Here is a 17,454-nt window from a genome sequence, read left to right as displayed (position 1 = left end):
TTTCTCGTAGGGGAGGTGTGGTTTACGATTGTCAACGGCCGTTTATTGGACGTTGCGAATGTCTATCATTTGGCGTATACGTAGCCCATGGCCAATCATGGCAGTTGTACCCGGTGACGTAGTTAGAGCGACAAAGAAGACGAAGAGGCGAAGAAAGACTAACGCCAAACGCTGTTCTTTTTTTAAAACAAACTTTCGCTCTAAACTATTCAGAACAGTGTCTAAAGCTTGATCGAAAGTTTGGTTCGTATCGCTCGCCGCCATGTTAAATGTGATCCGTAAACAGTCCCAAATAAACTACAAGCTTCCGTTTGTCGAGTAGTACGCGTCACCATCTTTCCACCCCTCCCCACTCTCTGATTGGCTCCCTAACTCAGGCGAGCCTTTAGACCATAGTTTCCATGCTGTCTTTTCAGATCGGAACGATTGTGCAAAGCAGCATGGGATTTCCCAGGATAGGGACAAGGAATACCATCAAGACAATTTTGTGAAAGGTTTTTTTTTTTAAAGTCATGAATGATAATGAGCCCCCCGACACACACACACACAAAATGCAGGGTCTTACCAGGTTAACAAGAAACCACAAAGTGTAAAGTTCCCATGTATGAATACTTGGTTCTGACTGTTCCGAAGCACTGACACTGAAGACTCCTTCCAAAAATGCTAAATCAGTATTTTTGAATCCATTTATGCAGCCCACCATACACATCCTTGTACAAGTTGTGGTTCTAGAAATATCGTAATGCAACACTGTCATAAATGCGATAAATATCAATGAACTACAGTATGTCCAAGTTAATAAAATGTTATCATGTAAATGTGACTTAGTTGTGAGTCCTAGTGATCACAACCATGCCGTTGGCTGAATCATGACCTTTCTCGACTCTCTGATCTATAATGATCTACTATTATTTTAGCAGTTACCTGTTACTAAAATACTATTCGTGTCCTGGTGAGGGGATTTTCTCAAGAGACGTTAAGTCTTGGAAACAATGGCAAGGATCCCAAATCAAAGCTCAGACATATTCAGCTGTGCTCCAGACTCACTGGCGTGGAAATCTCGTTGTGGAGCGAGAGCAGGAACAGCAACAACTGCATGTCATGCCATTTTTGCCCTGCAATATTTGTGCAATGTGTTCAAAAAAACCCACCACACAGTAAATATAAAATTTTGGAAGAAACCACAGCTGTTCATAACATTGAAACGAGGCAAACGCACTCGAGGGAGTGAGTCGAGGGGTTTGTCATGATCAGACTACATTTCCCTATTTATTATTCAAACTGATGAAGCTCCTCAGACAAACGGAACGTCATCAAGATAACACGAAACAACAAATAAAATTCAACAGGACTCTCGGTGATGAAGAATGAAAATCCAAACATACTCCAATCCAGCTGGGTTTGAATTCAGCTTTTTGGCTCTGCCTTTATTCTCCAGGAGAAAATGATTTGGACTGAATCGCATGCAGAGCAAAAAAAAAAAAACATGCACACAGACAAACATGTACAGCACAAGATTCTCTGCATGATTTTCAGCAGCATGAATGCTGTTCCCTGTCAGCATTTCAAGTTTTGGAAGCAGGGAAATTTTGAATGAAATGCCAAGACTCAAGTCCAAACATATTGCCTGCTCTTTCTTCATCTGTTTTTTTTTTACATAAAGGTTTTGGCTCCATTATGTACCTTTGGCCTTCTTACATTGGTTTTATTAACATCAATACAAAATGGTGCAATTTCACACTTGGGAAAGGAAGTTCAATTTACCAACGTGTAATTTTAATGTGTCTACGGTTTTATTTTATTGACTCATGCATATCACTCACTCATGTGAATTCAAACCAGTTGTGTGCACACTGTGAACGTCATGCTTATCTGTGAATATTTCAAATCATGCATGATGTTGGGATAACACACACACAATGACTGAAAAAAACCCTTTAATAGTTGGGCGGATGGAGTAATGGTGTATTAATCAAAGCGCAAATGTAAATAACCCAGGACAGATTCAACAATACCTTCAGATGGGTTTGCCTCCTAAACTAAACAGTAGCTTGCAAAAGAGCCAGAGTTAACTTGCAAATCTATTCGAGAAATGACCTGTTGGCTGACTGGCAGAACTGAACCATGATCACTTACAAACTGGAAGTGCAGTCCTGGCCCTGACTCCATACTTTCCCGATAGGCTGGCTTTAACAATGCTGTTGTAGAGTTCAAATGCCAAAATAATGTGTTGTTTTCCTTTATGTTCGACTTCACTTCCATGGGTGCAAGTATAACATTTTCAAAAACCTGAAAAGTCTGACAAAGTCAGAAGTGCATGGCGCAGCCATGCAGGGGGGGTTACAAAGGGGGGAGCCCCCCCTTAGGGCTCGAAAAAAAATTTAAATTACAAGTTAAAATGGTTGTCTCTCATGCAATCTCATGCAAACATTTATAATATTAATAGTTATATGATTTGCATATTCACATCAAATGTTTAATACATTTCATCAATTCATCTGAAATAATATTTCAAGTACAAGGCTTGATATTTCAAAACATCTAGCAACTACTAATTTAAATGTTGAAACAACCATTTTTAATATGCTTTTGCTGTGATACCTTTTTTACAATATATACACAGCTTGAGTTAAAATAAGGGGCCACATGTCTTGATGTCCTCAGAAACTCCTGGATTTTAGCAAATAACAAGATTCAGCTTTTTCCATATCCAAAAATATCTATATTTTATAATCCATTACTGACTACAAATGAGTTTTCAACCTAACAACCACATTAGAAAAGATGATAAAAAAGTTAAACTTATTTCAAGACCTACTTTACTTTTATTTAATAATTGAAAGGTAATCAAATGTAAAAAAAAAAAAAAACGTTTATAAAAGCAGATACTTGTGATGAATAATTTCAATTCTAGAAGAAAGCACATTGCATTTGCACATCACACAATATCAGATGACAATTTAAATCCCCAATAAATGTTTTGAATTCACTTATTACTACATAGCACAAAAATCAGAAAAGTGATTAGTCTCATCGGCGTGACTTTTAAGTCCCTTCTTCCCACTGGAGCCGTACTTGATAGTCTTTGAACAGCAGTCACAATACGTAACTCCCGGGACGTCCGGTTTTCTCAGCCATATTCCCCATTTGTCACCGTTTTTGTCACACTCACTTAACCAGTCCCATCTCCATTTATTTCTAGACGTCTTTTCTAATTCTTTTGTATTGGAGCCTTCCGATAAAAACTTCATTTTGACATATTCTGATCAGCAACCAGAAGCAAAGCACTTGGATCTGTCGCAAGGGAGGGAAGCGAAATAAGGCTTATTATAAAAGCTGAAGTTTCATTGGACAGCAGTTAACAGTGAGCCAATCAAAAGCACCGTTCTAACTTACACCAAAAGAAACAGCGACTCATGGGAATAGCTGTGTTGATTTGGTCGAACAACATGCTACGTGCGTGAAACATGATATCATACATGTATAACACCGTGAAACAATGGGCTAGCCAGGACCGCTGGTCAGTGAGCGGCGTATAAATTGAATGAGGTTTGTGGCGAAGACGAGATGAAAAGATTTGTCTCGTGCAGAGACTGTACCGCGGTAAGCCGGTAATACGCTGAGAGTGAGACAGTGAGAGGGCCACCCCCTGAAAATCTCAACGGATTTACACGATTTGGAAAAATGACTTTTTCAGAACCGAAAAAACCGGAGCTTCCGGCACATGCTGGAAAACTTGCACCCATGCACTTCTTTTGGGTTTGGGAAGAAGCTCACAGGATGTGTCATGAGTTTAATTTCCTACTTAAAAAGATTTAGGTCAGGACACAAACAGATTGAAGGATGAGAAAACCCATTCCAAGATGTAGGATAAGCATCAAGTTGCGGGCTTCAGAAGTCATGCACGATTGATTTGCCAGGACTGAATCGTTTTCTGTGCTGCTGGCTTCATTTTTTGAATCTCTCCCATCGGACTGAGAGGAGACTCTGGTCTCCACCACCGTTCAGTGGAAATCAACTCGCCAAGGAATAGCTTTGGTGCTTTGATCAATCATTTTGGGGATTTGTCAGTTAATAGGTAATAGGTTAAAAGTTTGCTTCCATTCCCAATTGTACTGAGCTTGGATAGCCATTTTAAAAATGCACAAAATTAGCACAAGAAAAATTACATAGCTGGGGCCAAATGTACAAGTCTGTTCAAAAGAACTGATTTATCTAGTTGGCTTTAAAAATCCATCACTTTTTCATTAATCTAACTTCCACTGAGAAAATGTCTTTACTCAATTCAAGCAAGAGAGATTGTATCACAGTTTTAAAAATAGGTACCCTATGGGTCCATGTGGCTACCAAATAAATTTTTTTACAATAGTAAATAAATTTTTGTCTGATCCCATGTCCCTACAGTCAATTGTAGGTACAGCCACCTACCGTCTAAGAACTACAAATCCCATCAACCAACTTCCGTGATGACCTACGTCACAGCTGGGCGGGGTCACCTACGTCACATCCTCCATGACTCTATAAGTGACTCAGTAAACTTCTGTTCTGTCTCTTTGGCGCTATGAACCTCGTGGGTCACACAGACATAAAGAGGCCCCCCCCTCACCGGACCGTCCGAAACCACGACTTCTGCCTGGCAAGAAAGAAGATTCAGCGCGCTTTCGTTTACCACTGGCCACGGTAAACTACTTAAATCGCGCAATCTCACTCAGATTGAATTACAACCGGTTTTTATTTGTTCATTATAAGTAACGTTACGACTGCAGCCCAAAGCAGTTAATTAAAAGTTAGAAGCGACCGGATTCCTTCTGACTTAATAGCTGTGCACATTGTTTGATCAGAGATTTTCCCTCACGAACGCTGAAGTTCGGACCAAGAAATGCTCTGCACCTCTTACAGAAGCCTCCACGAGCTTTGTGAACTCCAGAAATTTCGGAACATCTCTGCATTCCTACATAGGAGCAAAATACTGGAAGTAAGACTGGCATTTGGGGCAAAACTAGTCTTAGGAATTAGCTTTATGAAGTAGTGTGAATTTAAACTCAGGAACTGTTTAATTGTGCACACTGTAGACACTCAGAGTGTTGAATTGATCATTGTTGTTCTATTTTTGTTCTCTCAATTGTTAACAGATAGGCTGTTGCATGCTTTTTGCTATCCTTTCTAATACCCTTAATTTCATTATTACACATATTTTGACCTCATCAAGATTTCAGTGGATTTGGTAATGTTATAAGTAGGTGGGATTCCTTTGTCTCAACCACGAGGTGGAATCCCCTCCCCCAACACCACTCAGATAACATTCCAAACCTCACAGCCCCCTCACACACACACACACTACCTCACTGTTTTTCTATTATCAATTTTTATCATTGTTATAATAAATTCAATTATTCTATTAAACTGTGAGTGTCTGGTTTTGCTGATGTATTCTCGAAGTCACCCACTCTCAAAGAATTGCAAATTGCCTTTATCCAAGGTGTGTATGAGTGCTATTGGCTGTCTATGTAATACGGTAAGTGATACATTATTGCTGCATTGATAGTGATCATAATAACCTGGAATATACCATAATTTAGCTGTTTGGTAATTTATTATTAAGCACCAAAATTAATGGCATTATTAATGAGACTGATTTAATGAGACTGATTACTCAAGACCAATTGCACCCACACAATATAGCATATATACATGTTATCAATGATACTCGCCTCATCTCTTGCAAACATCACCAAGCTGTGAGCAGCATCAGGGCTTGTAGTATTTTAGTTACCAATTTTGTTGACTGTGTTTTGTTCAAAATACAGTGCTGTGAACGACATCTATTTTCAAAAGAAAGCACTTGTTCATGAATTGTCTTAGAAGCATTATTTAGTATGAATGAGCGTATTTTGTTTCACAAGTGTAGTGTAAAGACTCTAAAATAAAAAAAAATTAAATTAAAATAATTTAAGCAAATTGCAGAAGTTTGATCTTTCTGATATATCTGCCAAAAAGCTAAAAAAAAAAAAAAACCCTGACACAACCTTTCATTTGACCTTTTAATAAACACCTTGGCAAACCACGAGGTGAATTTCCTTTATCTTTTTATCTGCTGATTATCTTCTGATGCTACCAAGTTATAACGAGCTTTCTCTTATTTCGTTTCTGGTTCTCATTTGCTCCCAAGTTTATCAAGAAGTAAAACGGGTAATCGAACTTGATCGAGATAAGTGCTGATTGGTTACGAAGTTTCGCTATTGTTAACAACACGATGACAGTGGCTACAGCCTCGCTTTGCTTCGATGAGGCAGTAGGCGCAAAACTGAGGCATGATTATCATAGATTTCAATTGTACGGCGTTCTCACACAACTAAAAATGCGTCTTTGATGAAATCCATTTTTGAATAATACCAAGTAACTAAGTAAATAGTTAAACGCAGGTCCTCACAGATCCTTTGTGAAATAAAAGCAGGTCCTTTGGCATTCAGCTGAACCAGAAAACGCAAAGCTTCCTCAGAAGCTCAAGTCAGGTTTACGTTAATGGGCAGCGGAACAGAACAAACACAGCTGAATGCTACGATGACGAGACTGACTTTACTTCATACATGATACAATCGCAAAGTCAGGAGATCATGTGAACACCAAATCATGAGCAATCTGACTGCACAAGCTGCTTTTCAGCTGCAAAGATGGCGTCGTTTCAAATATCAGTTTTGCGTTATCACAAAATTGTGTCTTGAAGGCTTGAATTAATGACATGCAGAAATATGAAACACTCCACATTTCACAACAAGGCTATTTTTGTACAACACTCGGGATCATATGATTTCTGCAGTGCAGTGTGAACGTGGACGGTCGAGCTTTTACCAGTCAGTCATTTTCTCAAAGATACAACACGCGGAGTCTGATGTTGCTGATTAGAACAGGGGGTTTTAATTCTTTTTGCAGCCAGGGGCCACTTTAACTGAGGAAAAAAAAAAATACTCCTCAACTTTCCATAGCAAAAAAAACCATGAGAACCAAGTGGTTGTTATTTGTATGTCTACTTGTTTTTCAAGTGACTGAGGTTGGAAATGTAAACTTTACATTTCATGACCAGTCGAATTCACCAAATACAGGAATTATAACATAATGGTGGGTTTTGATTTATCCCATTTGTTCAAAATCACGAATCCTCTGGCTTTGCTTCCTGGACCCCACTTTGAGATCCATGCCAGACGATTCAGCCAAGACGCAGGACCACACACGTGGCGATGAGACTCAAATTATTTCAGAGTAATGATATCAGGGATCACTCAAAAATATGCCAAAAGGAGTCATTTTCTCCCCAATAAAACCAAACATGAGTTAATCGACGTCGGAACCTAAAACGTTCTGAACTCTCCACTATTAACTGACACTGCCTGGACACACCCTGACCCCACCCCTCCTGAAAAATGTGCTGGGCTGTTTGTCCTGTTTACTGAAGAATCACTTAAAATTTCAACAACCAGGCCCGAGATTCCCAAAAGTATCGCAGCAGAAAGATCATCGTTAAATGGTAGCGCGAGCAGCACAATGAACACTCTCTCTCCTAGTTAAGGTGCTCTGAGCGTTAAGAGGCTTTTGGGAAACCCACCCCCAGTTCAGTTTTGTTATCGCCACTGCCAGCAAGCAGAGCTGGTGATATCATTAAACTGGTGGAAATGCCTCCGTCATGCATGTGTTTGGTTCCGGATGATGAAATAAGTAACTGTGATTTTCTTAAATGGTAAAATTGCACAAGCCTTGACCCGTTTTTTTCCTCCTCACCAAACCAGCTAACAGAAAAGTATGGATGAATTATTACCAAAAATAATAATTCCTTCAGAAAAAGTAATGGTGAACATATTCCAACCATTTTCTAACATACTGGTAACAAAACAGAAGATATGAAATTTAGACAAACTTTTCGATCCGACATGATGCTTCTGGCTGTCGTATGATCTTTCGAGTAATAAAGGCTTTTATGTTTTGCCTTTTCTGCAATAACTGGTTTCTCAACTGCAACAACTCTTTTAATACTTGCTCTTAGTCAAAGGATTACTTTGGTGCCATATGACTTGTATAGCTGCTAGACGCTGTGCAAGCATTTAACATTTTTTTTTTCTTTCCCTAAAGGAAATTACCTTTAAGATGTAAACCACTATTGGCTCTTGCACTATATTTTCCGCACTCAACTTGCCCAGATTCTTCTCTTTTTGCCGTTACATCCTGAAAGGGCAGTTTGCTGGCCTTGGCGGTTGCTCTCCAACGCAGATATTTCTGAATCAGCTGCCCACGAGAGGTTGGCCAAAAGGATAAAGTCAGTGGAAACTGACGAGAGTCTGGACATGCTAATGAGTTGAAAGTGTCTGAAGGGATGGGATCCGATATGCAACGTTTGGTCTGGTGAAAGAGTGAAGCCAGGAGCGAGCTGGGACTGGTTTGTAAGGAGCTGCACTGAATCACACTGATGAATGCAACAGTTTTATTTTCTTAACGCAACCAGCACATATTATTCGTTTAATTTAGTTGCCTAAGAAAGTTTGATTTTTCTTTTTCAGTGAAATCAGGACTGGGATTTTGTTTATTTGCAGATCTGCGACTCCTCAGACAGCTGTCACTTAGAGAGGTCTTCTATCAGGACAATGACCCAAAACATGAGCCCAAACCCACAGCAAAGTGGTTCAATGACCACAGAATCAAGCTGTTCATACAGCCAGAGCAGAAAAGAAGAGCCCACGAGAGAGGATGTAGTCATAGTCGTAAACGCAGAGGTGCCAATAATTATTTTAACACAATTTAGTCGGTCAGTACAAAGGTTGAATTGTGGGATAAAGCAAAATTGCAATATATGGCCAAAAGTATGTGGACACAACCACGATCGCCGTATTTGGACCTTCCTTAAAGCGTGGACGCAAAGCTGGAGAAACACAATTGTCGAGAATTTATTTTTATACTGTCCTATGTATTAAGATTTCTCTTCACTGGACCTAAAGGGCCCAATCTTGTCCGAGCAAGACAAAGCACAAAGCAAAGTCAATAAAGACATGGTTTGCCAAAGTCAGTGTGCAAGAACATGAGTGGAAAGCCTCAGAACACTGGAAGCTTTTATAACGGCAAAGATGGGACCGAGTTTTGCATGCATTTATTTATTTATTTTAACATACTGCTTCCTCAAGACACACGCTCAAACTTCCCATACCTTATCAGTGACAAGTACTGGTTGGGACTGTACTGTCCCTTTGTGCCAGCTGTCTTTTTTTCCACTGTCCTTGATGCTTGCACTTTTTCTTGTTTGTATAGTTCATAATCTGCAATGTTTGCACTCGCTGCACTTTATGCTGTTCTGTCAATCTGCAGCCCTGTGCTGTTTTCTGGTGCACCATGGTCCTGGAGATATATTGTTTCGTTTTAACTGTGTACGGTTGAAATGACAGTAAAAAAAAAGCCTTGATCTGAAAGTTCACAAAAATGTTCATGGTTTTGGACTGGACTCTTCAAGGAGAAATTGGCGTTTGATGGGCAGGTGTCCACAAACATTTGGCCATGTACTGAATATGGATGAGACAAATAAATAAAAAAAACAAACAAACCTGGACTTGACTAAACACAACCTTCCTCACTAAGGGTGCCAATAATTCTGCACTCTCAGAAATAAAGGTGCCAAACTGTACTTTTCCTTGTTGCCAGGGTTTACGAAGTATTTCCTTTCAGTTTGTTTTACCTGGAAATGTGAACATGGCGTACCATTTTAAAAACTAATTCAAGGTCTGGCCTGAAGGTTCGAGAAGCAACCTTGGGCCCAAAGGGTCGCCGGTTTGATTCCCAGGACCGGCAGGAAAAACTTGAGGAGAGTTGAGTGAACAAACTGCACTTTCCCCTCCCTCTGTATCTGTACCAAAGCTGCCCACTGGGTCTGTGTTCATTTGTGTGTGCATGCGTGTGTTCACTGCTTTAGACAGTGTTGTAGTTGAGTCACTAAATCTCGAGTCCAAGTCCAGCCTCAAGTCCCTAGTGTTCAAGTCCAAGTCATTAAAGAAAATTTTGAGTCGAGGCTACTATTGAGCCGAGTCGAGTCCGAGAACAAGACTCCAACCGCACCGTTTGACGGTGGCTACTGCTGCCTTGATGTGAAACCGTCTCTGCTACTGTGTTGGACAAACGTGACTGCTCGACTGCCCAGTTTTAGTTAAAGGAATACGCCACCCCCAAGTGAAATTGAGTCAGTCCCTGCAGTCCCTAGAGTTGGATGAGTGAGCCAAAGCGTTTTGTAGCCGACCCAGCCATTGTCCTGATCTGGAAACGTCCCGGTTAGCTTTAGCTTAGCGTAGTCGCTGTAATCCGGTGTCTCCAGATAGCATTGTCGTTGCAAAAGTGAATCAAATAACTCAAGATTTTTTATAATTATTTCTCATGACCTGTACATTCACATCGAGTACACATATCAATGCAAATTAACACGAAGGGATTTACTAGACCAATTTATATCTGGAACTATTTTCGGCCACAGCACAGGCAAAGCACCGCTGCAGGCGCAAAGACACCACGCAGCACCTGAAAACCCTGGTTTCCCTGGTAACACTGGTGTATTGACGGAAGTTGTGGTGCTGCATGGTGTCTTTGCGCCTGCAGCGGTGCTTTGCCTGTGCTGTGGCCGAAAATAGTTCCAGATATAAATTGGTCTAGTAAATCCCTTCGTGTTAATTTGCATTGATATGTGTACTCGATGTGAATGTACAGGTCATGAGAAATAATTATAGAAAATCTTGAGTTATTTGATTCACTTTTGCAACGACAATGCTATCTGGAGACACCGGATTACAGCGACTACGCTAAGCTAAAGCTAACCGGGACGTTTCCAGATCAGGACAATGGCTGGGTCGGCTACAAAACGCTTTGGCTCACTCATCCAACTCTAGGGACTGCAGGGACTGACTCAATTTCACCTGGGGGTGGCTTATTCCTTTAACAGGCTACAGATAAAAAGCTTGTTCATCGCTCAGCAAGCCCCGCCCACTATCAACAGGGCAAATAACATGAGAGGGTTAACACTAGCTAGTTCATCGGTCAGCAAGCAAGCCCCGCCCACAATCAACACCGCAGTGAACACAGAGTGTCACTTCCTTCTCTGGGTGGAGTCTTACAAAAATGACGATTGAAGTTCAAGGTCGTCCCCGTCATCTCCTCGATAGTTCTTCTACATATGGAACACAGAGCAGTGCATTTTTCTCCCACTGCACGGGAAGTCCGTATAAGCAAAGCGGACAATCCAAGGGGCGTTCTCTCCAGGCATTTTAGCGCCATTAACGTTAGTTTGTTCCTGAACATGACGTATGAACAGGTGAATGTGCATTCTCTTGCATTAAATTAGTATAAAAACTAATGTAGATATAAATACATCTTATGCTAAATTATTATGGCATGTTACAAAAAATAAAGAAATAATCAGAGTCTTCGTCTCCAGTTTACGAGTCCGAATGCACTTAATGCACAAGTCCGAGTCCTCAGTGCTCAAGTCCAAGTCAAGTCACGAGCCCTTAAAATTAGGGCACGAGTTGGACTCGAACGCTGGCTTCAGACGGGTTAAATGCAGAAGAGGAATTTCACTGTCCTTGAGGGTACATCTGACAAACAAATAAAGGCTGCTTCTACTTCCACATGCACCTTCCCAGGTGGAGAAAAAAAAAAATACAAAAGATATAAAAGATTTACCAAACCAGCATCAAGATCAAGTACTGTAAAGTTGACTGCATTAACACTGGTTCATCTTTCTCGAGTATCAACAATTCATGACGAATCAACCCAATCAGTTTTCCCATTATCATATTACTTCAGTGCATGGAAGCGTGGTACTGTAGAATTTTTCTTGTATTTCATTCAGAAGCAGTCAATGACTGATTTAAACACTGATCCACAGCTTTTACAATGGACATCAGTGCGGTTCCTCCAGTTGCCATACTCGACGCAGGGACCTTAGAAATGATGATGAGCAGATCTCAGCCAGTACTCACTCCACGGAATGCATTATTGGCTAGAAACTTGATTTTACAACACTGGAAATCAGGAACATCACAAACATTTGGGACATGGTTGAGAAAGTCAGGGAATAGATTAAATCCAGAACAAATCCACAACAAATGCCAAACAATCCTCAGGAAATGTAATTTACAATTTGGGAGCCTTTTATTAATTTGGTGAACTAATATACAAATATATTCTATGGTTATGCATCACTACTCATGTACTGATTGTCCTGCTTTAAACCCAACCCCGAACAACAAATTTTAACATTTCTGGGTGTCCTGAATTTTTTTTTTTTTAATTGTTGCCAAAACCTGATGAGAATTTTTTGCACATGTAAACACACTTACTGTCCGTATTGCTTGTTCTCACATTAGTACTCTGCGCGAGAGCATCTTTTGATGTTTGACCAACCCATCATTAAGCAAGCCACATGACCTGATGGAAATGACTGACAAAAAGGAGGCGACAGGTGCTGCTCCTCATGATTAAAGACTTTCTGAGACAACCTGAAACTGGATTGTTTGCTTGTTAAATATGCTGGTGCCACACTCAAAGAAAATATCCCTGGATGCGATGCGGTCATGAAGAACAATCCACTTGTTAAGACGTGGCACATGGGCCTTCCAAGTACAATGTTCTCAGGCCCAAGCCTGTGCCAAGTCCTTCGTTGTTTGAACAGATCGGAATCCAATAAAATATTTAACTGTCATTCTCCTGCTTTCCTTCCAACGAGAAAGAGAAAAGGAAATGGCGACAGTTGATAAAGTAATGAATGAAGAGAAACAAAAGTCTGAAGTCAGTGGGTACTAAGGTTCGCTTGCTTACCTGAAAACCATATCAATGTTTTTTAATCCATTAAAGAAGTCCCAGCATTTTTCTGTCTACCTAGAAGACCCACATAGGGGCCATTTGGCCCGACCGCATTTCCCTAATACACTAATCACTCATTTTGTTATGGTAATGAGGCTGTTAGTGGCAGTGTGTGGGGTGAGGGGGTCACACTTCACACACTTCACACTTCAGTGGTGAAGTCATGTTGGCTACTTCTGTGTGAATGTGAGAATGAGGAATAAAAACACATTCTATTCTAAAATGTGAACATGTGAATGTCCCATGTGACCATAACGACTCATGTGACTGCAACCAGAAGTCCCAGCATTTTTCTGTCTACCTAGAAGACCCACATAGGGGCCATTTGGCCCGACCGCATTTCTACCTAGAAGACCCACATAGGGGCCATTTGGCCCGACCGCATTTCTACCTAGAAGACCCACATAGGGGCCATTTGGCCCGACCGCATTTCCCTAATACACTAATCACTCATTTTGTTATGGTAATGAGGCTGTTAGTGGCAGTGTGTGGGGTGAGCGGGTCACACTTCACACACTTCACACTTCAGTGGTGAAGTCATGTTGGCTACTTCTGTGTGAATGTGAGAATGAGGAATGAAAACACATTCTATTCTAAAATGTGAACATGTGAATGTCCCATGTGACCATAACGACTCATGTGACTGCAACCAGACAATTGTTTGATGGATAAATACCTCAGTGCACATGGACTATCGCTTCAGTTCCCTCAAGAATTTTGTGGTGAAAGAAGCTCCTCTCCAAGGAACAAAGATGCAGAGATTCAACATTCAACAGGCATTGGAAATGATCCTGGATGGAGCAAACCCTTGCGACTCGGATGGAGAAGACATCAACCTTCAGGTGGATTCAGACTCACACTAACAGCCACATTTCCATAACAAAATGAGTGTCCACAGGAGGGACTTGGGGCCAATAGAGATCTTGCAGTCACGTGACCGGAAAGTACACAACCGCCATCGTGTCGGTCAAAAACACCGCTGAATACTGCTGCACTCGTGTACAGAATGGATCAATTTCAACCGACGGACTACACGGCTCATTTTTCTAATGAACAGATAACTAGATATATGTCTAAAATAAATGATCTACAGATTTGTGACCCTTATGGCTTTCCGGACGGAGTTTTCACGACCGGATTTTGAACTGCCAGCGGAATACCCGGACATGTATGATTACCTCATCAACTTTCCCTCGCTGTTCAGTGGTGAAGCACTGGGTGCTTATAAATCTCTGGACAGTTTTCTTTACAGAAATTCAGGATTTGTCAGCGACTCAGATGTGGCATCTTGTAAGCAAGAAAATGATCCTCACTGGATGGGTAAGTCACTTAAGTATTGAGTATAGCACTGACCAGCCGATTATAGAATAAGGTAATTCCAAATCGTCCGTGTTGTTTACATGGATCTGGCGTTGGAGAGGTAGAGGCTTGGCAGTGGAGGTTTGAGTAGCTGTTTTCTGAGCTTAGTCAACAGGCCGGCTCTGCCTGTAGCCTCGCTTTTGCTTCGGCTCCCGGCGCTGCCTCCTTCACTTTGCTTCCGATAACAATCCACGGAGACCCCGCTGGTCTCGCAATCTGGTCTCGTCCGGAATTTTTTTTTTTTCTTGTCCGGAATGTTGTGCATGCGATGGAAATTGCTACAAACCGTCATTTTCTGCTGGAAACCAATGTCCAGTAAGTCCATACGGTTGTAGTGGATATTGAAGTCCGGTACAGACGAACAACACGCAAAAATACACACAAAAAACATAAAAAACGTGCACAGGTAGGGAGAGCTTGTAGCCGCAGCCATTGTAGTAGAATTGTATATAGTAGGGTTTTCCAGAAGACAAGGTAGAAGTAGAAGTAGAAGGCGGAATATGGCGTTTGTCCGACATGATGGCGTCTGTCACAATCTGGATCGGCTGTGACGTCACATGCAAGATCTCTACTGGCCCTCTTGTGGGTTTTCTAGGTAAAAAGGCCAAATGGCCCCTCTCTGGGACTTCTAGTGTTTAAAGGGCTGATGACACGAACATGACTCTATGCAATTTCTTAAATAAACTATACAACATGGCAAACGTTAGATTTCTGTTATAATTACGTGAAAAGAAGCTGTTGTTTACGCGAATATCCAACTTTTAATTGCACAGCGCAAGAAAACTGGGTCCGTGGCTCGCGGCCATGTTGTGACATCAGCGGAAGAACACGATGCGGTTCACTGGCTGTTCTACTCTGGTTCTACTCAATGGAAATGGTGCATGAAAACGCCGGTGAACTCTCTAGTGCTAGCTCTTCCTCTTCTGGGAGTCTAGAATTGTGTTGATCTCTTCCGAATAGAATCTATGATAGCCTACCCTCTTTACCCTTTGCCTCTCGTTGCTAGGCGGCAGTTACATGAAAGCCGCAAGCTTTCACAAGCAAATACATGACTGATATCACGCCGACTTTATGATTACATTTATGATTATCATGTAGAATCTATAGCTCTACGTACCTTTATCTTATGTCGTTTCACAACACATGTTCTGACAGGAGGACTGTCTTTGGATCCGGCATAGCTACTAGTAGACCCCCTCCGGAATACTGGCAGTGTTGCCAGATTGGGAGGTTTCCCGCCCAGTTGGGCGGTTTCAAGTGCATTTTGGTGGGTTTTGAACATATTTTGGGCTGGAAAACTTCAGCAGTATCTGGCAACACATACTGCTGACGTTTTCCAGCCCAAAATATGTTCAAAACCCACCAAAATGCACTTGAAACCGCCCAACTGGGCGGGAAACCTCCCAATCTGGCAACACTGTGTAGGCACTGCTGATGGTAGTAACACACGTTTGTGCTGAACTGAACACCCAAGAGATTCTTTTAAGCTGGGAAGGGTGTCAAAACAATCCAAATCGAAGTGTTCAGAGCACAGGACGGATGTTGGTGAGGGCTCCCACTTGTCATGAGTGCGCCTGACTTGCTTCACCCACTTCGCATGCAGCTCGGGATCTCTGGGAAACTTGAATAAACTTACCCCATCCTTGTGGGTTTTGGAGCAACAGCCGGCAACACAATGCGAAGGCATAATAACTATATATATAAAATGTATAATAATGTATAACAAAAATACTAATAATGATAAACTGAACACCTGTCGCATCAACAACAAACTGGTAAGTTAGGAGGAAGGTTCTTTCGCTGACGTCATATAGCTCCTCCTCCTCCTTCGTCTCCTGGGTGCTGCAGCCCCGTCAAAGTTGCCCAAATAGCCGCGTTTTTTATCATAACTTGTAAAATAGGCGCCTTCGTGAATTAATATATGGATCATCGGGAATTACTTTTTATGTTATAAAACATCGCCAAAGATGTCAAAAACGTGTCATCAGCACTTTAAAGTGGAGCGTCCGCTGTACAAGTCACTGTGAAATGTGTTGTTCTTTTTTGCTTTTGGGATCTGAAGGAATGTTTGGATTCAGAAATGGCTTTTATCATCTAACCCGTCCGGACCCGCGTGCACACTGAATAAAACCATTGGGAAAAGTCACGTGACTGGGCAGATACGAATTTTTTAATCAGGTCCAGAAAAAGCCGTATGCAGCCCCAGACCCATTTTCCTCGCTTCTGCCATTTTGTTTACTGGAGCAAACATTGGTGTAATAAATATACAAAGTCTTGTTCTTCCAGATACAAGTGTCACAACCATTACTCTGAATAAAAAATGACGTTTTGTTATAAAGTTATCAGATGAAGATTGAACTGACTCGACCGCCAACTTGGTTCTATTTTATGTTCAAATCAAAGTATTTTGTGTAGACTTGATAGGCTTGTATTGATGTCATCTCTCTGAGCTGACCTGAATTTGAACTGACTTTTACGAATGATATCTTAAAATGGTTTTCATTTCGAGAGAACAGTAAAGTCAGTTGTATTTTAGAGAATTCAAGCTTATTTCAAACTTGTGCAAAGGTGATTCAGTGTATAAATGGTTTGCTGTCAATTAAATAAAAATTGATCGGTTAGTTTTTCGCACGTCGCTGTTCATTGTTTTCCACTGTGCATGTTAGTTGAAAAAGGTCATGTGATAAAATGCCTATTGACCGAATGAGGTCGGGCCGGTTGGGAAAACATTCGGCTCTTGGTTATTTTTACGGACCTCAGTGCGCTCGGTCCGTGTGGCATGGACCTTGAGCCAAACAGATTCCCATCCGGCACTCCCACTCAGTCAATAAGTACATATTATCTCACTTGTGGCGTCAGACTTAACAAGCGGATATACACTCACCGACCATTTTATTCAGAACACTTATCCGTCTGCTGTTTTATGCCGGTATCTAAATCAGCCGATCCCTTGACAGCAGCACAATGCATACAATCACGCAGATACAAATCAAGCGCTTCAGTTAATGTTCACAATGTTCAAACATCAGAATGGCAAAAATTGTGATCTCAAAGTGTGACTTTCTTTCACTGTGGCATGGGTGTTGGTTTGAGCCAGATGGACTGGTCTGAATATTTCAGAAACTGCTGATCTCATGGGGTTTTCACACACAACAGTTGCTATACACAGAATGGTGCGAAAAACAAACAAACAAACAAACAAACAAAAATCAACCA

At 41.2% G+C, this 17,454-nt stretch overlaps 1 protein-coding gene across 1 annotated transcript in view; it reads right to left on the bottom strand.

Moving 5' to 3' along the window:
* The window catches only part of b4galt1l (DP-Gal:betaGlcNAc beta 1,4- galactosyltransferase, polypeptide 1, like), a 61,937-nt gene that overhangs the window by 33,176 nt on the left and 11,307 nt on the right, over positions 1-17,454 (bottom strand). The gene's annotated exons all lie outside the window — the stretch shown is intronic.

This window comes from Neoarius graeffei, chromosome 20, assembly GCF_027579695.1.
Source record: "Neoarius graeffei isolate fNeoGra1 chromosome 20, fNeoGra1.pri, whole genome shotgun sequence".
NCBI classification, from domain to species: Eukaryota; Metazoa; Chordata; class Actinopteri; order Siluriformes; family Ariidae; genus Neoarius; species Neoarius graeffei.
This window is presented reverse-complemented; position numbering and strand designations above follow the sequence as displayed.